Raw genomic sequence first — 23,966 nt, forward strand, 5'->3', positions numbered from 1 at the left:
CTGCACCCCCTGCACTGATTCTCCCTGTTTTGGTAGCGCTTGTTCTTTATGATACTGATTTTGCACTTAGCACATTCTGCCTTGGACCATGATTTGAATGTGTCACAGAGGTATTTTCACACCGGTTATAGATGCCTCTGTAAAACCACCTTATATTTGCATGGCACTTGTCCCTGAGCTCCTGCAGAGCAGAGACCTTGCTTTCTACAAGGGCCTCAACGCCACGCCACTCCCTTACCTGTCCAGCCTGCATTGGCTGAGGCAGACCCACGATGTGGCCTTATCGAGATAGGCAGTGCTGTTCTTTCAGACGTTCAGCGAGTCTTCACTGAGGACTGGTTTTGGACTGGGCACTCGGCTGGGTGCACATGGTGGCTGAAGCAGAGCCTCAGGTGGGGAGATGAGCCATGGACCGAAGTAGAAAAAAAGGCTAATGGTGGTATCTGCCCTGAGGGACCAGACGGGCTGGAATCGTGACTGCCCTGGGGGGAAGGCCTCTCAGAGGGGGAGACTTGGGGGCCAGGTCTGAAGGGCAGGGGGGCGGTCCTGTGAGGAGGGAGAGGACGGGGTTGCACACAGGGAAGCACTGAGCACCAGGTGAGGTTGGAGGAGTGAGCCGGAAGGCGCAGGCCTAGGCGAGGCCGGAGAGGAAGCATAGGCTGAACTGAGGAGAGGAGTTGACCAGCAACTGGGCGGGGGGGTTACCTTTAATGCAGGGGGGTGATGTGCTCTGAGTTGTATAAAACTTTAATACATAAAGCACAGTGTTGTATCAGCAAAGGAGATGCGTCGGGGGGGAGGAATATGAGGAGTGGTGAGGGGTTTGGTAGGGGGTTAGTCGGCTCATCTCGGTGGAACTGCTTGGTAAGGCCTGGCTGTGATACCGCATGTCCTCGGAATGAGCTAGGACCTTTTTTTAAAAAATCTTTTTAAAGATTTTATTTATTTGAGAGAGAGAGCATGAGCAGGGTGAGGGGTTAGAGGGAGAGAGAGAAGCAGACTCCCGCTGAGCCTGATGTGGGGCTCGATCCCAGGACCCCGGGATCATGACCTGAGCCGAAGGCAGCTGCTTAATTGACTGAGCCACCCAGGCGCCCCAACATTGGCCCATTTTAAGTGTGCAGTTCAGTACCTTGGAGTAAAATTTTGGAGTGTGCAACCATGCCTGAGTCCAGTTTGAGATCATTGCTGTCTCCCCCTCCCAGGTCCCTGGGTCCCCACTTGCAAGATCGTGACTTGAACTGAAGGCAGATGCTTAACCCACTGAGCCACCCAGGCGACCCGAGCTAGAACCTCTTGTCCACACTTCGGTGCGTCCTCTGATTGCAGGCATTCAGAAGACCCTGAGGTTCGAAGACACCCTTGGGATCACTTTATTGACTTTGAACATTTCATAGATGACAAGAGAGACTCCAGAGAGGGGAAGCAGGTTGCCTGGGGACCACAGCTCCAGCCCTGCCGCTCACGTAGCTGGTCCTTTTCCTCTGAGGAGTAGAGAGTCCCTTGGCCTCAGACGCAAAGCGGGACTCAGGTTGCTGTAATAGCTGAGTAAGGAGCAGTCCTCTTTGGAACCCCTTGGGAATCATAGTGGGTGCATCTGGGGGAGACCAGAGCTTTGCCATTGCACAGATGAGGGATTTGACTCCTGGCTGTACCTCTGTTTGCTGGTTAGAGAACTTCGGGCCAGTCGTGTAATCTCTCTGGCTGTCAGCTGTAAAATCATAGTACTAATACCTAGCTTGCAGAGATGTCAGGTGCATTAAATGATATAATGGGCACAGTACTTATCACGGTGCCTCAAGTAGCAGGTGCTCAAGAAATGAATTGATGACATTGCATGTGGCTGAGTGATGCCTGGCGCGTGGCTCCCGTAGATGAAGGCTGTAATTACCAGGGTGAATATTGGCTGGGCGGGTCTCTGCAAAGATGAACTGCACCCTTTCTTGGCACCTGAACAGGCTTTGGCAGAGTCCGTTGGTGGATAGTGAGCTCTCTTAGGCCTCATCTGTGTGTCCCCATGGCCCATGCCCAGCACACAGTGGTTCCTTACACATGTATTTGTTGACATGTTAGGTAGATGAATATTTTTACCATCAAGAACTTATAACAAGCTCCAAAACCAAGTATCAGCTGACACTCATTTTTTTTATTTCAGCTTCTAGCTTTCCATGTGAATTTTCACAGTGCGTCTGATGATAGATTTGGAGCAAGTTCATGTCTTGAGATCTGAGAGATACGTGGCTTTAAAATAAGTGCTGATGTGTTCAAGGAATGAGTTCAACTGGCTTTCTCCTAATCTAACTACAGATGCAGTGTCAGTTTGCATTTTGGGTGAAGCTGGTGGAGGGAGCTGGGCAACGGGACCGTTGTAGATGTGCAGCCCTCACCTTAAAAGTCACCCATAACTGGGAATTGCAGTTATAATTTCCATCCCTACCATGTCTGGGGATCTCGGATTCAGCCGGCCAAAGGTACCGAGTGGAGGCAGTAGAAGGCAGGGAAGTGGCAGGAACGTATATATTATGAATTGCACCCCTAGGTCATCTCTCAGCTCCTGCGCTTTGGGCAGCTCGTCATGATGAAAGAGCTAATTTTCAGGAGCAGTGGCCTGCAGGGAGGCCTGGCGGGTCAGAGGTGAGGTCCCAGCTCTGTTTTCCATGCAGCATGCGATAATGGCTGATCCGGCTCCAACTCAGTGACAGACTGATCCCCACGGAGCCCGGTGTGAGGGCCAGGGGATTCTGTCTTGTAAAGAGGAGAAGGAGGCAGGAGCTGCAAAGAAGGTTCTGACCTGAAAATAATACGTGCCCTTCTACCATTGGTTCAGATATTTCCAGATCCAGCTACAGAATCTGGAAGGTTTGAAGACACATGGGTGGTAAGCTGCGTGAGCCTCGGGGATGGATTCCCAAGCTTGTATACGCAATAGTGTTTGTGCTCAGAGGGATGTGCTGTGTTAGAGGAACCAGCAGAACAACAGTGATGTGAAAGGCATGGCAGGGACAGAGGAACCCCCCATTTTCCCGTATCCTCCCTTCCTTGCCCCCTAGGTCCCCTACTTCAAATCCCTGCCCGTTGTATTTTCAAAACCGCATTTCTTCAGGTCAGACATTTATCTAAGGTTTAGTTGTAAAAACTAGGCAGTTGGATGCTTAATGTCCAAACAACCCATAAAAAAGCTCCATTGTTAACGAAGTCCAACTAACTTTAGTTGGACTTGTGTAACGCTTGGCATCTGTGTTGGTCCAGGTTCTCCAGAGCAACAGGACCAATAAGACAAAGATAAACGTACATAAAATAAGGCATCGGCTCAAGCAATTAGAGAGGCTGAGATGTCCCAGTATCTGCAGTTGGCAAGCTGGGCACCCAGGAGAGCTCATGGTGTAATTCCAGTCTGAGTCTGAAGGCCTGAGAACTAATGTTTTAAGTTCTGGTCCAAAATCCAGCAGGCTCGAGAGCCAAGAAGAGCCGATTTTTTCCATTTAAGTACAAAAGTGAAAAAAGACCAATGGCCCAGCCCAATTACTTAGGCAGAAGGAATTCCTTCTTATTTAGCTTTTTGTTTTACTTAGATTGTCAGTTGATTGGAGGAGACCACCCACATAAGGAGGGGGGCAATCTGCTTTACTGAGTCTGCCTTTCAGTGTTAATTTCATCCAGAAATACCCCCACAGACACACCCAGAATAATGTTAGGCCATATGTCTGGGCACTTCGCGTGGCCCAGTCCAGTTGACCCACATGATTACCCATCGCCCATCCCGAAGCTGGCCCGGGGGAAATCTGCCAGCTGAGGGGCCATTTAGGTCTTCATATACTATTTCTGTTTCCCAAAAGACTTAAAAAAAATTCCTGGTCCGTGGAGGTGATATAGTTGGGAGGTAGTGTCGTGAAAGGCTCCGGTGGGTGTTAGAGCTTTGCCATGTACCAGCTGTGTGATCCTGGCAGGTCTCCTCGTCTAAACCTCAGTTTTCTCAGCTGGAAAGTGCAAATGATAATAGCACCTGCTCCTTAATGTTGTTATGAGGAGTAAATAAAATAACACACGGGAGGCGCTTAGCGTAGCTCCTTGGCCTGTGGCACGTTGGCTGTTGTTACAGCTGTGTTCTGCCGTGAAGGGGTGGGAAATGCCGAGAATCACTATGCGTGATGTGAATGTGGCGTGCCCGGTACTGAGTTAGGTGCCTTCTCTACAGGGACTCCCTGGTGGCCTGTCTGCCCCGGAAGTAGGTTTAGGTCCCAGCATTCAGTCTGTTCTCTCCCCTACAGACCGCGTGGATTGTGTTTTCTTTTCTGGAATTTTTCTTCTGTCATTTAAATGAGAGGAGACTTATTTCTTTGGGGGAGGAGATAGGTCATCCTGGGGATGGCCTTGGCCAGCTGTCCCCCTTTCCCAGGCCCATCTTCATCCTATCATCCCTGTCCCCAGAGTGCACAGGAAGATGGGAGGTTTTGGCAGCAAGGCCCTGATGGTGACATGGCCTCGGGATCGAGGACCCTGGGCCAGGGACTTCAGTATATTTCACCATCCAGCTGGGTCCAATTTATAGATTATGTAAAACCACAAGGTTGTCTTTCAAGTATGTTCCTGGCACATACTCGGTCAGGCCGATCATGTTTCACAGGTGGTTCTCCAGTTACCAGCAAGGAGGAGTCAGCTATCAGTTGGATGTCAGGCAGCAGAAAGGACTGTGATGAGCTCCTGTTGTTTACATTTTAAATGGCATTACAGGTAGGCGTGGACAGTGGGTGGTTAATTCCAAGGTCTTAAGCATCTTAGGGGTCTCTGCGGGAATGATCTATTCATGTTCTTTTTTCTTGCCAAGACATTTTCCTTCTGTTCATTCAGCTTGGGAATCTGGACCATTTCCCGAATTATTAAGCCTACTCTGGAAAAGGCAGGTGGATGTACATCCCCAGCAGCTCTTGTTGGCAAATGCTATGTGTGTGTGGCAAGACTTACCTGACACCCTAGGCATTTTATTCAGAGCAAGCCTGGGAGCGGTGTATTTTTCGTATTCCTTACCTTACACTTGAGAAACTTGATGCACAGACTAGTTATTTGCTTTGCCTAAAGTTTCACAGCTTATATGTAGAATTAAGGCTTGTACTTAAAGAATGGACTGGCTTTTTGGGACAGAAAGCACCCAGGCACCATTCATAGAGCTGTGGCAGGCTGAGCATGCTCCTCTGTATTCCATTCCTCTTTCCTGGGAGAACAAGTTTCTCAGCCATTGGTGTCCTCGTTTTCCTGATGACAAAAGGGGTATTTAAGACTTCACGATGTTATATTTAAGATTTATTTTCTGATTTATTCTTGCGGGTTGTTAATAAGGTTATGAAAATAAACCCATGTTACTTTGACTTGAGAAAAATGAGAGGTTTTAAAATCTTTTAGTAGTATGTTTTAGCTAATATCAGTTTGCACTATTGGGATACCAAACAATAAGGATTACAGCTGTCACTCCACACTTATGATGGGGCAGGCAGGTGGCGTCATGGGTGATTAACTCACGGAACCCTTAAAACCCCTCCTGTGTGTTGAACATTCCTCTGGTTCCCATTGTACAGTTGGGAAGAAGCTGGTGCTGGGGCAGGAAGTGAGTCTGACTCAGGATTTTGTGCTCATAACCAAAGTTCTCCGTCCTTGCCCACAACAGAAAGCATAATGCTTGGGCTTTTTGAAAAGTTCCATTTAAAAAATTTTTTTTAAATTTAAAATCAATTAGCCAACAATAGTCCATCAAATGTAGAGTTCAGATGTAGAGTTCAGTAACTTATCAGTTGCATATAACACCCAGTGTGATGAAAATTTCTGATGTAGTTTCAGATGTAGAGTTCAGTAACTCATCAGTTTCAGATGTAGAGTTCAGTAACTCATCAGTTGCACATAACACCCAGTGTGATGAAAATTTCCATTTAAGTCAATGATGAATGCAAATGATTATTTTTTAGAATTTTGGTGAAGTGTATTCAGAGTGAGGCTCTTTTGGACCGTATTTCATCCAAAATAATGAGGTTTAATGCAATATGTATTAAAATGCACCCCATTTGAGAATATCCAGAGAGAAATTACCTGGTTGATTTTTACAGTGGGCATAAACACGGTGGAATGATAGATGAGACGAATTCAGGTAATCTTCAGATTAAAATTCTGAACAAAGAGCATCTTTTGGGAAAGGTTGGATCTCCGGATAAGCACCAAATTATATTCCCACCTTATTTAAGAATTTGTGTTGGCAGGTTTAACAAGATCTTGGCACATTCTAATTTGAGATTTATTACAAGATGTGTGCAAGTTTAATAGGGGCTTAATTATTCATATCCACATCTTCCTGACAGTAACTTACTTCAGCTGTAGATAAATTCCTGGCGCATTGGGAAATACTGGCTTCTACTGTTGAAAAAATACAGTGAAAGGAAAATTAAATGCATATACAAGAGATTACCCAGGACAACCAGCTCCACTCAAGCAGGAGCTTGGAGTGAGTAGGTCTCCACATAGCTTGAATGGGACTGCAGAAAGGGAGCTGTTCTGTGCCCCTGCACTGGGAGGCAGCCCATAAAAGAGCCCAGGCTCTGGAGTGAGGCCCATTTGAAGTCAACTCCATTTATAGCTTAAGGATTGAGTGCCTATCTTAAAGTCTTTCTTAAAGTCTGTAGGCTTCATTTTTTTACAAGCAGAGGAGGGTAACTAATGTCTCTCTCAAAAGGTTGATGTAAGGATGAATGGAAACCTCTATAAAGTAGGAAGCATTGTACATGGTATAGGAAGCACAGAATGGATGCCACCTTCTTTCATTTCCTCTACTCCCATCATCCATTCTTTAAGTCTATCCAAAGCTCTGGTGAAAATGTAGAGCAGTAGGCATTCCCAGATGCTGCTGGTGAATGTGAAATGGTACAGCCCTTGTAGAGGTCAACTTGTTGATATCTATCAAGATAAAAGACCTCAGGGCCTTTGCACTAGCTGTTTCCTCTTCCTGGAATGCTTTAACACACAGTTGTTTGCATGGCTGGCTCACTCTGTATTTCATCCCTTGGCTCAAATGTGACTTTATCAGAGAGGTTGTACCTAACTCTTCCATGTAAACTAGCTAGCTCCACTCATTGCTCTCTATATTATTTACCCTGCTTTGTTTTTTCCATAGCTTTTAACACTCCCTGACATTTTTACTTACCATGCGTGAGTTTGTATGTCTATCACCCAGCAAATGTGATTTCCAAGAAGGCAGGGTCTTTGTTCCATGCTGTATGCTGAACACTGAGAGCATCACTGTGTCTGGCAGAGTGGGTACTTAATTAATGATTGTTGAATACTCTAATTACAAGTTACTGCCTTAAAGTTCTGTTTGGATAAACACTTCATAGAGTTGGGCTGTTAGCTCCCAGGAACCACATATGTGCTATTAGTTTGAGCAAAGGTGTAGGTGCTCTAAAAAAAAAAATGTATGTGAGATCTAGCTCCCTTGACGACAAGAGTCTGGGGTCATTTGTCCTGGTCTCAAAGAACAAAGGACAGTGAACTGAGTGGCCAGAAACTGAATGGCTTGTCTAGGACAGAAGGGTAAAATATCCCTGACTTGAGGAGTACCATGCAAGGGAGGGCTTGTGTCATTTTATATATCCGTGACCTATATTGACAAAGAATACCATAGCCGATTGGTAGATAGAGTTGACCCTTGAGCAACATGGGGGTCAGGGGCACCAAACCCTGTGCAGTCAAAAACCCATGTATAACTTTTGTCTCCCCCAAAACTTGACTCTTTATAACCTGCTGTTGAGGAGAAGCCTTACTGATACCATGAACAGTGGATTAACACAATTTTGTATGTTAGATGGATTACATATTATATTCTTACAATAAGCTAGAGAAAATAAAATGTTAAGAAATTATAAGGGACAGAAAATATATTTATAGTAGTGTACTATGTTTATAAAAAATTCGCATATAAGTGGACCTATGCAGTTAAAACCTGTGATGTTCAAGGGTCACCTGTAATTTTTTTAACCAAAAATTTTATTTTCATAATTTTAAATTTCACAGTTAAATCATTTTCTTTTAAAATATTCTAATATGACTCCTAAGGCTAACGTGTCTTGACCACCTCTTACCCACTAGCCCCCACGTTCTCCCTCTCCCTGGCAAGAATATCAGTTCCGTTAACAGTTTGCCATATGTATTTACAGACACACTTGTGAGCATTCCCGCACACAGATTGCTCACTCAAGGGCTGCAGGTGGGTTGAAGAGCATTCATCTTCCTTGATGAGCGCTGACCTCTCAGGTTGTTTTTGGGATTGAGCTGTGAAACTTGTCTATATGGTTAGTGATGGTGGTGCTTTGCTTTCTTTCTCTTTGGAAGCTAAATTTTGGGATGGGGGAAAACTGCTTTTGAAATGGTTTGCATCCAGATTCTTCTGAAACTTCCAACCTAGACAAGTATAGTTTGTGGTTTTTCACTGTGCTAATATGTATAACATGAAACCTAACTTCTTAAATTTTTAAGTGTACAGTACAGTATTAACTATATGCACATTTATCGCAGAAGATCTCTAAAACTTTTTCACCTTGCACGATGGACACTGTATACCCATTGAACCACAACTCCTCACTTTGCACCGCCCCCTCTCTTGCCCCATCCTGTCCCTTGGTGATCACTGTTCTTCATGCTACTAAGATTTGATTATTTTAAATAACTCATATAAGTGGAATTATGCTATATTTGTCCTTCTGTGACTGACTTATTTCATTTAGCGTAATGTCCTTAAAGTTTATCCATGTTGTGGCATATGAAAGGGTTTCCTTCCTTTTAAAGGCTGAATCATAATCCATTGTGTATATATATACACACACCTCATCTTCCTCATCCATAGGTGGATACTTAGGTGGTTCTACCTCTGGCCTGTTGGGAATAATGCTGCAATGAACATGGGAGTGCAAATGTTTCTTATTTGTGTCTTTTAATTTATTTGAACACAGTTTGTAGTTTTTTGTGTAGGAGTCTTTAACCTCCTTAGTTTACTCCTAAGTATTTTATTCTTTTGGATGATATTATGAATGGAATTATTTTGTCCTTGTGCTTTTTTTTTCTTTTTATTGTAGTGACCTGCTTTGATTCTTAATTCTAATTTTGTGAATCTTATCTAGGTATTTCCTTTGTGATTACTATGGGACTTAAATATAACATTCTAAGCTAATAACAACTTAGCTTCAATCACATACAAACACTCTGCTCTTTCACTTCTCCCCCTAAACTTTGTGTTGATTGTTGTTGATGCTACAAACAAAATCTTTTTTTTTTTTTTTTTTTTTTACTGTGTATCAGTTTACTTATTTTTAATAGTTATTTTTATAATTTTGGCTTCTAAGTCCTATATGAGAACTAAAAGTTATTTACATACTACTATTATGATATTTGTGCATGTGTTTTTACCATGTATTTTTACCATTTATACTTACAAATGCTTTCATGTTGCTGTCTAGCATCCTGTCATTTCAACTAGAAGTATTCCCTTTAGCATTTTGCAAGGCAGATCTCGTGGTTTTTAAACTCCTTTAGCTCTTGTTTGTCTGGAAAAGTCTTTATTTTCTTTCATTTTTGAAGGACAGTTTTGCTGGATATAGTATTCTTGGTTGGTATTTTTTTAAAAAAGATTTTTATTTATTATTTATCTGAGAGAGGGAGCACAAGCAGGGGGAGCTGCAGGGGGAGGGAGAGGGAGAAGCAGTCTCCCTACTGAGTAAGGAGCCCGACATGGGGCTCAGTCTCAGGACCCTGAGATCATGACCTGAGCCGAAGGCAGATGCTTAACCTACTGAGCCACCCAGGCGCCCCTTGGTTGGTATTTTTTTCTTTAGAACATTTGAATGTATCATCCCACTGCTTTCTAGACTGCAAGCTTTCTACTGGTAAATCCACTCATAGTTTCATGGGGATTTCTCTTGTATGTGATGAATCACTTTTCTCTTGTTGCTTTCAAAATTCTTTCGTTGTCTGACTTGTGAGAATTTGATTATAATGTGTCTTGATGTATATTTTTTTGGATTCATCTTAGCTGAAATCTCTTTGGCTTATTAAATCTGGATATCCTTTTCCTGCCGCAGATGTGGGAAGTTTTCACCCATTATTTCCTTTAAAAAGCTTTGTGCCCTTTTCTCTCTCCTTTTTCTAGGAATCCTATAGTGTGTATATTGGTCTTTTTTTTTTTTTTTTTTTTAAGATTTTTTATTTATTTATTTGACAGAGAGAGAGAGACAGTGAGAGAGGGAACACAAGCAGGGGGTGTGGGGGAGGGAGAAGTAGGCTTCCAGTTGAGCAGGGAGCCCAATGCGAGGCTCGATCCCAGGAACCTGGGATCATGACCTGAGCCGAAGGCAGATGCTTAACAACTGAGCCACCCGGGTGCCCCGTGTATATTGGTCTTATTAATGAACTTTCCTAAGTCCTTTAGGCTTTCTTTACTCTGTCCTTCTTTTTTATTCTTGCTCTTCTGCCTGGATAATTTCAAATGATTTGTCTTTCGGTTCTTGGATTCTTTCCTCTCTTTGGTCAAGTCTGCTGTTGAACCCTTCTACTGAAAATTTCAGTGCAGTGAAGGGGTTCTTTAGCTCCAGAATTTGTTTGGTTCTTCTTAAAATATTCTGTCTCTTTGTTGATATTCTCGTTTTGCTCATGCATCATTTTCCCGAGTTTGTTGAGTAACTTCTTGATGGTTATATTGAATTCTTTGTCAGGTGATTCATATACCTCCCATTGTTGGAGGGTTGGTTTGTGGAGATTTATTTTGTGCCTTTGATTGGGCCATGTTTCTTTGGTTTGTAATCTTCATGTGCTTTGTAACTAACTTTGTGTTGGGATATGCACATTTGAAAAAAACAGCCATTTCTCTCAGTGCTTACAGGTTTGAATCATATGGGAAAATGTCACCAATCAGCCAGGCTAAGATTCTGGGAGCCTCTCAGATCTTTCTGGGGATGTGTAATCTCTGGACATCTGTATGTAATTTCCCGGTTAGAGAGATTGTGTTTTTTTGTTTGTTTTCCAGGAGCTTGTTGTCTCTTAATCCCCCTGGTGTCTGTGTTACTCGAGGTTCTGAGAGAGCCACTGAGCTCTCTGTTGTTCTCTCTGGCCTCCAGGTATCTAATATATGCCAGTTCCATCAGTGTTCTGAGTCATGTGAGACAGAAATCAGTCCCCCAGGCAGCCTTCTGAAAAGCTGGATTGTGTGATGTATGTTTCACTGTTCCCTTTTCTAATAAGGGAGAAGCCATAAGGTGGGCCCTTGTTCCCAGTTGCAGTGAGCTGTGTCAGTTTCCTTTTGCAGTATTACAAGGTCTCTGGTGCTGCCACAAGCTGCTGACCTGTTTTGCTCTCTGCAGCCCCCAGGCATCCGAGGTATGCTGTTTCCTCATCAGTGCTCTGAGTCACATGAGATAGAAACCGCTGCCTTGGGTAGCCCCTTGAAAAGCCAGAGCATTGATGTATATTTCCTGCTTTCCCTCCCAAGGTTGAATTCACAAGTTGGGCCTTTCTTTCTGATTGTTAGCAGTGCCAGGTTGAGGGAGGGGTGGACATGGTTGATAGGAAATGGGTTTTGTTACCTGTTTCAGGGCAGTTATTCTTGGCCTTGAACTTGCCTGGAGTACTGTGACTTCTTAATTGATTTCTGGAGTTCTTACAAAGGATTTTTGGAATGTGGATTGTTGTTGGTGTTTCTGTGGGGAAATGAAATACGGGGCTTCTTGTTTTGGCCACCTGGCTGACATCACTTGGATACAAAGTATAGTTTTATAGCACTTCCTAAAATTGTAACCCAGTATCACGCTGGTGGTAATGTAGCTAGTTTGATAATTGATGCCTTTCAAGAAACCATTTTATAAGTATTAAGACTTTCTCTTTAAGGGATATTGATCTATTACTGATAATGAGCAATAAACATATTGGGGAAATGTGTTGGATGAAAGGGATAATGAATTGCTTTAAATTAATAGGTGTTTCATCCAATGCTAGCCACAGAATGTTGCTCTCAAATCAATTAAAGGCCAAAGGAAAGGTCAGTCGTTGAACTCACTGTGGGTTTTTACTTACAGAGAGATTTTTCCTCCAGATGCACTTTGCCTGGGAATCCATGAATCTTCAATTCTCTGGGGAGAGGCAGTTTAAAATTCAGCTGGGTAGTTTTCATGATGTCTCAAACAGGCTCCATAATCTTTGTGATGTATGGCCTTGGAATTTGCGTACACCTCCTCTTTTCTCTGAGGCAAAGATTGGACAAACTTGAACTGCTGAGGTGGAGAAAGTGACTTATTATGCTTTTTAGCTTACAGCAGCGTTAGTTGGCAAATTTTAGGGGCTCAAATGTGAATTGTAAGCCCTGAGCAGAGTGGTGTCCACAGAACCTCCTCTGTGACCAAGCAAGTCTATAAATGAATGAAGTTTTATTTCCTTCAGTGAAGGAGATGAATCGGTCAGCAAATCCACAATATTGAGCCTCTCTGCCCTCAGAAGTATATCTCAGGGGTAGGAAAAATTTTCTTTCTACCGGGTGAGATGTCCAAAATGGGGCTGACTCTGTGCTTTCTTCTGCATGCTGCGGTTTTTAGAGTCCCAGCTTTTGCCCTAAGCACCTTACTTGTAACAGAGAACAAATTTAACAAGAATCCCTTTTTTTATAAGGGAGTGGTTTTCTTAGTGGCGTCCTTGATCTCTCTCTGTTCCCGTTTTTTAAGATCCACTTGGCCAGCTAAACAATGATCTGGTTCAGCACTCACCGGAAACTTCGTTACAGAGAGAACCACCTTGACTACTCTTACCTCTTCTCAAGGTACTGAAAGCAGTTCGTTCACGAGGAGCAGGTGGTCCCTCAGTGTTGCTGCCTGGAAATAGGAATTCTCCTTGACATTCTAGACAATAGAGCCATAGTTTTTTATTATTTAAAGACAGCCTTTTCTTTCCTAGGTAGTCGACAGCTAGCAATTTAAATGAGCTAGGTTTATGGATGGCTGCAGAAATCCTCCTCCCTCAAACCCAGTATCTATCCATCAGGCATCATGCAGCACTTTACTGCGGAGGCAAGCAGGGTGACAGCTCATCAGAATCGCCCCAGTGGAATGTTATGATAGAAAAAGAGAGGAATAGATTACATATTTATGTGGTCTTGAAAATGCAGTGGGACAGGAAGATTGCTTGTACCATATGCATTTACATTAAATGACTATTAACCTTCACTGGTTGCGAATGTCTGGTGCATACGTCTGTGTCTCTGTGTGTTGTGTGGCTTGAAAAATTAATGAGAATTTTAAAATAATCAAATTAAAAGTACTCGTTACCCTAGGTTCTGGTGAGCCATCAAAACAAAACTTAGTATTAACTTACAAAAATAAAGTGTCTGCCAAGAAAAAGAAAAATATACATGGGGGGGTGGAAATTGTAGCTATATAGGTCTTGCAAGCTAGTTTCATCTGTTGAAGTGGAAAGAAAATGTGTCTATTGCAACTTGGTTTCATTTGTAGATGGTTGGTGAATGGTTGGTGAATTACCTCTTTTGTTATAAATGTATCACACTTTGGTGGAACAAGGTGGACTTTGCAGTAATGTGTATTTCTGTGGGTGTCAGACTTCTCCAACCTGATGACTTGTGGGGATAGTTTGCTAGACATGGTGAGGAACAGTACCTGCTGAGCTGAGCTTTACAAATGCTGAAATGGGATGTTTTGAAGATGCTCTTTCAACAAAGACAGTTTGACTCTGTAGATTCAACCACACTATGAAACTTTGTCTTTAACACCCCCACCTGACTTTCACAAGAACACCTTTCATCCATTTTTGAAATTCATCCCTTGTATGCTAGAGCCCACATTCTCCCCAGTACCCTGCACTGAACCAAAGCAGCAGCAATGTAGGTAAGGGACAAATTTTTGGAGCCCTCAAAGGTTAGAGACAATGAGTTCTCTCTGCCCTCATTCCATGGCCATGAGATGGGAGGAACAAGGAGGTAAGGGGTTCCAGTAGTTTCACTATAAGGACTAGGAACAAAGGCCTTTTCTGTTTCCCACTTTAACATCCCCCCCGCGCCCCCCCCAGGCCCTTTATGTTTATGTAGCTGTAGGGGAATCTGGGGAGGAAGAGCAAAGGATGTAGATTGGTGACCAGGGACTCTGTCTGTAGGACATCAGCTCTCCGCTCCACCACTAGAGATGCCCCTCTGACTCAGCCAGGCAGTCCAGTGAGGAAACACTTGGGTTATACCCAGAGCCCTCTGAAAAAGGTGGCCTGTTTGTTCTTCCTGGCCCAGGGACCATTCAAAGCCCTTATCAACTTGGAAAAAAGGCTAATCCTTAGAAGGATCAAAGTGTCACCCCTTTTAGATGACACGACACTGTGGGGGCTCTGGCTCTTCAGTGGATCTCCTCTAAAGGCAGATAGGTGTGTTCTCTAGGTGCACACAGCAGGCTCATGCTGAACACAGAAACCTTGTTATTCTAATTATTGAATGAGTAAAACGACATGTTATTCGTTAGGCTAATTGATCTGCAGAATTTGGGTTTCCTGCAATTTCAGACTCTGTCCTGGGCATGAATGAAATATTCAGAGGGCAGAGGAGCTAGAGATGAAACCTGTAGGGGAAAAAACATAGGAGGAGGTTCGGCAGGTGCAGTTCTGAATTTCAGGGATTTAAAAGCAGAGGCTCTGCTCATGTGCCTGCGGCATGCGTGGCTGGGTTGTTAGTGAGGACCTGTGAGCCCCGGGCCTGGTTGTTGGCCTGGGAGCCAGCACACAGAGGAATTAGACCTGTAGGGTTGTCCAGCCCTTAGCTTTTCAGGACGGAAGCTCTGCTCTGAATTTCGGGAATCAGGAGACCAAGCACCAGGAAGGAGGTCTCATGGCATAGCTCAAAGAAAGGACAGCTCTGGGTGCCCAGGAATGAAAAATAAAAGTTGTTTATTTTGAAAAGAGGATTGGCTCTAGCTGGCAGAGCAACCAGCTATTTGCCTCACCTCTCAAAATGCGGTCCTCTTTCCAGCAGCCTTGACGTCACCTGGGGCCTTACTAGAAATACTCGCACTGTCCGCCCCCGCCCCACTGAATCAAAGTCTGCTTTTTGACCAGATGCCCCGGGGATTGGGAGGTGCAGTGAAGTCCGAGAGGTGCTGTGGGACAGGTGAGCTGTCTACATTCTCGCCCCGAATCTTTATGGGAACCCACCTTGGCTGCCCTGTTAGTGCTGGACACGGTGAGAGGGGACAGACTCTGTGTCCGGCCGGAGGGACTTCACTGTCTAGAAGAAAGGGCAGCAAATAATCATAAGTGAGCTAAACGGATCTCATAGATGTGTTCTCAACAGCTTCAAGTCATCCGCGCAGCTAGAGGCTGCCTGATGTGCCCTGGTGGCAGGTGTCCTGGCGTGGAGGCCCCGTTTGCTCCTGGGGAAAGCAGAGGGGTCCCAGGTGGGAGTGCACAGCCTCTCCCAGCTTCTGAGGGGCACAGAGCAGTGTCTACTTCACCGGGCTAAAATAATTCAGTAAACATTTGCCGAACGTCTCTACCCCAAACTGTGCTTGCGAAGCAGTGAAGACCGCTCATAGCTCACAGCCTCATGGGGATGACAGATAGGATGAACGGAATTCAGCCCCATGGACTACGAATTGGGGAGTGGTCCTGGCGATGAGCATCACGTTCTGTCCAGGGTGAATCCTGGAAGGCTTCCTAGTGGAGAGGGATGGATTTACAGCAGGGACGATGCAGTTCTTCTTGGCATAGTTCTGGCTTTAGCCGATGTGATTGTTTGGTCCTCTCAGAGCCGCCTGCAGTCATTGATAAACTCCCATGGAGGACACGAGGGACCTGGCAGGACAGCCGAAGGCTCTGATTTTAGAGACGTGGCAGAATTTCTCAAGTAGCTGGGTTCGGCGCGTCCCACAGATTTCCCACGTATTCCTGAAGATGCCTCTTTTTGCCAGGTGTTGAGACCTGGTCAGTCATGTGGATGGACAGACAGCTCTAAATGCTGCTGACCTCACCAAAGCTGATTGAAAACATCAAAGTGTCTTGTGAACTTCATTTATGGAGCACCTGCATGGTACTGAGCTCGGGAGGAGATGGGCTTAGGGGAGTAAAAAGGGAAAACATGGTCCATGCACTCTAAGAACATTAAATATGGCAGGGTCACATATGTCTTTTTTTTTTTTTTTTTTAAGATTTTGTTTATTTATTTGAGAGAGAGTAGGAGTGGTGGGGAGAAGCAGAGGGGGATCGAGAGAGAAGCAGGGCTCCCCACTGAGCAGGGAGCCCGATGCAGGGCTCAATCCCAGGACTCTGGGATCATGACCTGAGCTGAAGGCAGACGCTTAACGACTGAGCCACCCAGGCGCCCCCACATATGTCTTTTAAATAGAGCCAGGCTAGAAATCACTAACCAGAGATTTTAGCTGGAGAGAAACAACAGACAGGTGACAGATGTTAATACTCCCTTTCAAGGAGAACAGGGTGTGTTCGAGGCATTGTGCTCAGTATTTCATACATGGCATTTCTAATTATTTTTTTTAAATCCCCAAAGCATTTTTTAAAATAATCTCTGTTGGGGGTGCCCGGGTGGCTCAGTCATTAAGCATCTGCCTTCGGCTCAGGTCATGATCCCAGGGTCCTGGGATTGAGCCCCGCTTCGCTCTGTGGGAAGCCTGCTTCTCCCTCTCCCACTCCCCCTGCCTGTGCCCCCTCTCTGTCTGTCTCTCTCTCTCTCTCTGTCAAATAAATAAATAAATAAATCTTAAAATAATCTCTGTTGTTCAGGTGGGGAAAGTGGGGTTCAGAAAGTTTGTGAAGAGCAGAGCAGAGATTCGAACGCAGGTTACAGGTTTCTTTTGTGGCAAGGTCTGAAGTCCTGTCTTCTTTCTCTGGAACCTTGCGTTCATTCTAAATCAAACCCAGAAAAGCTGGTGCAGTTAGCGTCGTGCAAAGGTGGGAGTATTGGTGAGGCTAGGTTTTGGAGTTCTCTGAACCGTATCGGGAGTTTAGAGGATTATCCCAATATCCTATGTGGGAGTTAGAGGTTTCCTTGCTATTATTCGCCCCTAAGCAGTGACAGGACTGGTGCCTTGTTCAGTGATTCCAGCCAAGCAGAAATGAGGCAGTTCCCACTTGTCTGCAGAGGCTGTGGGCACCAGAGAGGCCCTTAGCCTCTGCAGGTGGCTAAGGCAGGCTTTGTAGGAGGCTTTGTAGGAGAAAAGCAGAAAGAGGATGAAAATAATCAAGCCCCAGGGCAGGGAAGCCTGAGGGGTTGGGCTCAGAGCCTGAGGCCAGACTGAAGTGAGGTGATCCAGGGGCCAGAACCCTCCCTGAGAGAGAGGCTGGAGGTCTGCCGTTTGTGGGGGGTGGGGAAGGATCCATCTGGGAAGGCCGAAAGGTGGCTCCACACCTCCCTCATGGCAGGCTTTGTAGGAGAAAAGCAGAAAGAGGATGAAAATAATCAAGCCCCAGGGCAGGGAAGCCTGAGGGGTTGGGCTCAGAGCCTGAGGCCAGACTGAAGTGAGGTGATCCAGGGGCCAGAACCCTCCCTGAGAGAGAGGCTGGAGGTCTGCCGTTTGTGGGGGGTGGGGAAGGATCCATCTGGGAAGGCCGAAAGGTGGCTCCACACCTCCCTGTGGGGAGCATCTGTCGGTTCTGCAGCTGGTTTCTTCCCTGGGAAGCGTTTGTGAAGGGGCTCCTCCTCCCTGCCCCCCCCCCAGGATGTACGGAGTCCTGCAGCAAGTGACTGGAAATAACCAGGAAAACTGTTCCTTTTCCTGTCTCACAGGGACACAACCCCTCAGCCCAAGCAACTGGGAGAAGGGCAGGGTGGGCTCCTGGCCAAGGGGTGGATTGTAGTGGACTTGAATGGTTTTTTCCCCACAGTATCAGTATTTGGGCAACACGGCAGTGTGTTCTGGGAGCTAAGGGGGGGATGGATCAGGTTCGTTCTGAAGGGATAGAAGAGAACCTGGAGCCTGTGATTCTCCTTCGGAGGTTTTGGTGCCTGTTCCATTGGATGGGTGACCCACGTTCCCAGCCTGCTCTCTGATCAAACCCCGGGACCCAGTACTTGAAGCACTTTCTGTAGCAGGACGCTGGGCTGGGCTGGGCTCTGTCTGTGCTCTCTTCTACCTCACCCTCCTGGCAAAGCCTACCTCTTTGGGGTTGCCACACCTCATCCCTGCTTCCAACTAGACCAATGCAGTATCCTCCAGTGGGCTAATTGAAGTAACTAGTTTAGCAGGGGTTAGTTTATGTGTTACCCCTTCAATTATGCAAAAGCATAATGCGTTGCACTTAATAAAACTCCCACATTCCCACTGAGTTCTTAAGGAGAGACTAACATTGTGGGAATTTCAGCTCCCGTTGGGAGTGGATAGTGGGGGCACGTTTAGGTCCAAGATAGTTAGGCTCCACCCCCTGTCACCTCATGGAGTTGAACAGGGTCCAGCCTTGCTGTTAATCTGGGATGCTGCCAGGGAGGACAGGAACCCATGTCCTCTGGATTGGGCTTTACATCTAGCTGACCGTGGAAAAGCAGGCCTGGCCCGGGTTCCCCGTTGTCTGCTGGCAGCTCTGTCTTCCAGATCCCCCCCATAAGTGGACGTTTCTCTTCCAGGGGTATTTACTCTTCAAAGAAGGCCACCTTTTGGTGGAAAAGTTATCAGAAGGGAGTGATAAAAGAAAGATGGGGGTCGGATTTTGGAGCAAAGAAATCATTTCTTCTCAGATCCTCAAGACTTTGAGCCTCCGTGGGCTCCTTGGCTTTTCCTTGTACCACATTCCCAGGCTGCCAGAAGCATGGGACGTGTTGCTTCTGAAAGAGCACAGAATGCAGAACCATTCTAGACTCTAGCTGTGGGCTTCTACCTTGGCACGTGTTGGTCATAGTTTCTGAATTTGGATTACGAGAAGAAAAACCAAAACGAAACATCTTGCTCCTTCCTCACTGGTGTGGTGATACAGGGCCGTGAATGTTTAATGGCAGACTTCTCTGGAGGGGTTGAGCACTTTGCTGCTTTATTCTCAAACCCTCCTGCAGGAAGGATTCATTGAGTGACACTCTCCTTTGAGTACCTGCCAGTGGTGAAACCCAGTGGACACATGACTCTTCGAGGTCGTGAACCTGGGCCAGAGCCTGGTCTTCGAGGTCTGCACGGCACCCTTTGACCCCACCTCCCATCTCCCATCTTGTGCCGGAAGCTGCCCTGAGCGGGGCACTGGGAACTCTTTCACACGGTGCTGCTGCTGGAAATTGAAGGGAGCTGAGTCTGAATATTGAGCCATATCCTAGGGCCTTTCCAGGGTTTGTTTTTTTTTTTTTTGGAAATGAAAAGTGTCTAGGATTCCTTTGAAAAAGAAATACGCTAAAGAATTGTCATATTAATGCCAGCTACATGCCAAGCAATGAAAGGGTCTCCACACTTTCAAATACCCAAGTACCTGCTTTTTCTGGTTTGGGTATTGAAAGAGTAACTTCTGTCAGCGGCATCTAATTAATTCAGACGAGCTAAGTAAATTAGGGCACAGGCAAATGCTGCCGTACTAGGCAGTCACCAAAATGATGCTGTAGAATATTTAAGGACATGGGGAAAAGTTCATGCTTTATTAAGTGTAAAAAGCAGGTTACAAAAGAGTGGGTGTGGAATTATCGTGTTTTGTGGTAATTTAAAACACGTCAAGGAAAAGATGGATGAGGCAGACATCGAAATGTTAAGAGTGGCTCTTCCTGGAGGTCGCTTTACAGAGGATTATTGTTTGTCTTCTTTTTATATATTTTGTTATTTTTTGTGTGTACGTGTGATGTTGCTCAAATAATGGGGGAAGGGCATTTAAAGTGTGTGTGTGTAAAAATGAGACTTGAGAAAGGAGTGGATGCTTTGAACTTATTTAAAAGTATGTTGGACGAATGACTTGTGTTTGCAGATGACGAAACCAAGAGGCTGCAGAGCGGGAGTGACCTTATCTGTTCTTCCAGCTTGTTGTAATTATCAAAGGAGAACATCCTTTGAAAAGAATTTAAGGCATTAGTATTTTTAATACTCTCCAGGTGGTTTTTATATACAGTCAGGATTGAACACCAGCCATTAGCAAGGGGCTCAGGAATAGACCTCAATTTGGAGTCACCCCCCCCCAAAAAAAGGATCAAGAATCAAGGGCTGTGCTTAACCCATAGTAAGTGCTTAGAAAATTGTCTGCCATCTTCTTCTGCAATCTTTTACCTCTGCTTAGGAGAAAACCATGACGTTCTGAAGCTAATGGGAAAAAGAAGTGACTTTGAATTTGTCCCTCTTCGGTTAGTTATGTTTATTAAACCAACACCAGAGGCTCTATCTTGTGGCCTAAGAGATTAGTACGCACTTTGAGGTGTGTGCTTTTTAAGATGAAAACGGCATAGATTTCTAGACCAGCCTGTGGGAAGTTTGCTCTTCAATAAGAGGATGGTTCCCCAAGGCCTGTCCTCTTTAGAGGAGTGTCTGTGTTTGGGAACAGAGCAATCCTGTTACCTTCTAATACATGCCAGATTGATTTTAAAGTTTGTGTCTTACCTGCATCCGGGGGAGGCAGTCTTTCCTCCTGTCTAGCCTCCCAGCCTCTCATTTCCTGCGTTGCTTTTGCAGTATTTCATGGACATAACTCAGTAGAAAATAGCCAGTAAACATTTGCTAAATTTTTAATTCATTAATAAGCCCATTGAGCTCCGGCTGCTCTGCAGTGATTAATGAGGGAGGCCCATCCTCTCAGGCACAGATGCCCACCGCTGTGGAGGGAAGCAGGGCAGAGATGGGAGAAAGGCTGCTGAATTGTTGGATGACACAGCTGTAGATTTTTGTGCAAATTCTCCTTTCGTCATTGAAGGCAAGCTCTGTGGAGGCCCGCTCATCAAGTGCATGTTACGGTTTTGATGATTAATGATTCTGGTGTGTTGATCCACCCTATTTTCTTAAAAACAATTATTTCAGCTCTAATCTCCCCTGGGGAACTGCTTCATATGGTTAATAAACCAGTAGACGTTATAAAATTCCTAAATGAAGATGACCCTCGTGTGGTCTCACCTGGGTGCCATTATGCTGTGCTGCTTATAATTGCAGGGAGGTTTGCTTGCTTTTCTCATGAACTGAGGAGAGACTTGGTAGCTTTCATATAAATGGGAACGACAGAGGTGAGTCCTCAGAGTCCTCCATGCTGACCTGGGTTAAGTACTTCATATGCATTTTCTCACTTAGTCCTTAGAACAATCCTTTTAAGGAAGGTGGTATCATCTCCATTGTACAGAATGTACAGAAATGGCTCAGAGAGGTTCAGTAACTTGCCTGAGGCGCACAGCTCGTGAGGGTACAACCTGATTTCAAAACACAGGACCCTGGCTCCAAAGTCGAGGCTGTTTCTAAGTTTCTGCGTGTCTGGGGTTATTGTGCAAAGAGGCAGGCATTTTCACAGGTGTGTTCTCTGAAGACTACACGAGTGACATCTGTGTGTAAAAAAGTGACCTTGAACAACAACTCTTCCTTTGCTGCACGAGCGCCTCAGGTGGAGGCTGGACCTGTGATTGGTGTGGGAGTCCCACTCTCTGAGACCCCACTACTTGGCACATGCTACATACTTCACCTGAGTTTTCCCTTTTTGCCATCATTATAATCCTATGTGATAAGTGTCCGTAGCCTTACCTCACAGCTCAGTGAGGAAAAGTAATCTGCTGGAGGATTCACAGATTTTAAATGGCAAAACCAGGATTTGGACTCATGTTTGAGCTTTTTATAAACAAATGATGACAGTCAGTGGGAATCACACCACAGCATGCTCAAGCCGTGGCTGAGGATCAGCGTGCTTAGCAGATACTTAGGTTGTGCTGTCTACTTGTGCCGAGAAGAGAAAGAAAAGGAGCAGGCACCTTGGGAAAAAGAGCAGCTGGCTGAGAAGAGCAGGAAGGCTTCTGGAGGAGGTGTTTGACTGGGTTCCCACGAGGGAGCCGGAGGAACGGCGGAGAAGCCGTGGCTGTGGACAGAGTCCTCGGGACCAGTCTGGAATGACCGGGAGCGCCCTGCAGAGCGGGTACTGGTGGTGCCTGTTACCCGAGGAGGAATTCTAGCGACTCTGCCATCCTTCCTTGTCCTCACCCATGCTGTCTTCCTGGGGGGTCCCTGCCACCCCCCGTCATCCTGCCGGGAGTGGGGTTGGAAGGCCTTCTCCATCAGGAGTCCCTGAGTTGTGCAGAGGACACAGAGGGATGCCAATCAAATATGTGACCCTTCACTTCTTTCTGAAGATTGCTCTCCTTTATTTTTCCTGTTTTTCCCCGAAATGGAATTAGCAGTTTTAGTGTTGTAATAGAACAGTAATTCCTACTGAAGACAAAAGAATCATACCTTTCGGAGAAGCACAAAGAATAAAAAAAAAAAAATCCATAATCTCACCACCTGGAGACAACCCAAATCAAAATTACATGTATATTTCTACAGTCATTTTTTAAGTGCATATATGAACATATCTTTCAACATCTTTTTTTCGGGGTATAATGCTGTTCCACGGTCCTCATGTTGTCTTAACCCCAGCCCTCAGTCACCTCTCTGGGCCAGTACATTGAGATGTGTATCATCGTTCCTAATGGCTGCAGAGTGCCCCATTGAGTGGTGGTGTAAAAATTCCTTTTTACATGTGTATCAGTCAGGGTCGGGTTAGGAAAACAGAAACCACTTTAAGTGTTTTCACTGGAGAAGAGCTAAGACAGAGAGTTGTTTACGCAGGAGACGGAAGAGCTGAGACCAAGAGAAAACTGTTTCCCTCGAGCTGCGGGGGCTCACGGGAGGAGGGGTGGTGCAGAGGTCAGGAGCCGGGCCCCTCTGGCAGGAGCCCAGACCATGGCGAGGGCTATGCTGCCCAGGCTGGCAAGACAGGGATGGCTGTCCACAGGGGCTGGGCCATGGGAGAGACACAGTTACTGCCAAGATGCCTCCGGAGGCATGGGGAGTGTGGTGCCACACCCTCACTTGTCCCTTTTTGCTGCTCTTCATCACTCCGCCTGGGCCTCCTGTTGGACAGGATGACCTTGCTGCAGCCAGAGGTTAAAGAAGTCGAGAAATGTCTTTCCCTCTGATACAGGGCAGAGGAAGAGCAAGGGATTGCTCTGACATTAAACAGCCAAGTGGCTGGCAAGATGGGAATTGGACATCTTCGTCCCAAGTATTTTTTTTTTTTAAAGATTTTATTCTTTCATTTGAGAGAGAGAGAGAGTGCACAAGCGGGCGGAGGGGCAGAGGGAGAGGGAGAAGCGGACTCCCTGCTGAGCAGGAACCCCGACGTGGGAGCTTGATCCCAGGACCCTGAGATCATGACCTGAGCCGAAGGCAGACGTTTAACCGACTGAGCCACCCAGGCGCCCCCCGAAGTATTGTTTCTGTGCGTTGGGGAAGCCTGGGTAGAATTAATCAGGCGCAGTCTCTCCAGCACAGGAGGATGCCCTGCACAGGCACAAGTACCGCTGGGAGTACAAAGACCCGGAGGCCATCGCCGCTGCTCTGCAGTCGAGTTGGGCCATGGGGAGAAGAAGAATGCTAACAGCCCTGCTCGTGAGCATTTACTAACCACGAGGCACTGTGCTCAGCACTTCCTGTGGATTGTCATGTATAAATGCACCTTCCTTCAGTGCGGGGACGTGTTCCTGGAGATGAAAGGGCTCCCCGGATCGGCGCCGTGCGAGGTGGGGCTGCCTGCTTCCCACAGCTGTGGATGCGTCCAGCCAGACGGCGGCTGTTGTGATGCTGTCCTTCTGAAGTCCCCCAGGGGCTCATGAATCCCGCGGGGTCTGCTCCCCGGTGTTCGCTGTGTCCTGGAAGTTTTCGTTTATAAAACGCAGATTTTCTCTTCATAGGCCAGATTCTTCCTTGGCTACACACTTTTTGGCAACCACGGCGGGTGTTAACCACATTGAGGGCAAACTGTTGACCAAAACACACGCT

The 23,966-nt window shown here is 45.9% G+C and overlaps 1 protein-coding gene across 1 annotated transcript in view; it reads left to right on the forward strand.

Annotated features, from left to right (window-relative positions):
- SPOCK1 (SPARC (osteonectin), cwcv and kazal like domains proteoglycan 1) overlaps nt 1–23,966 on the forward strand; it is a 557,700-nt gene that overhangs the window by 184,757 nt on the left and 348,977 nt on the right. The window lies entirely within an intron of this gene.

Source organism: Halichoerus grypus, chromosome 2 (assembly GCF_964656455.1).
Source record: "Halichoerus grypus chromosome 2, mHalGry1.hap1.1, whole genome shotgun sequence".
Lineage (NCBI taxonomy): Eukaryota > Metazoa > Chordata > Mammalia > Carnivora > Phocidae > Halichoerus > Halichoerus grypus.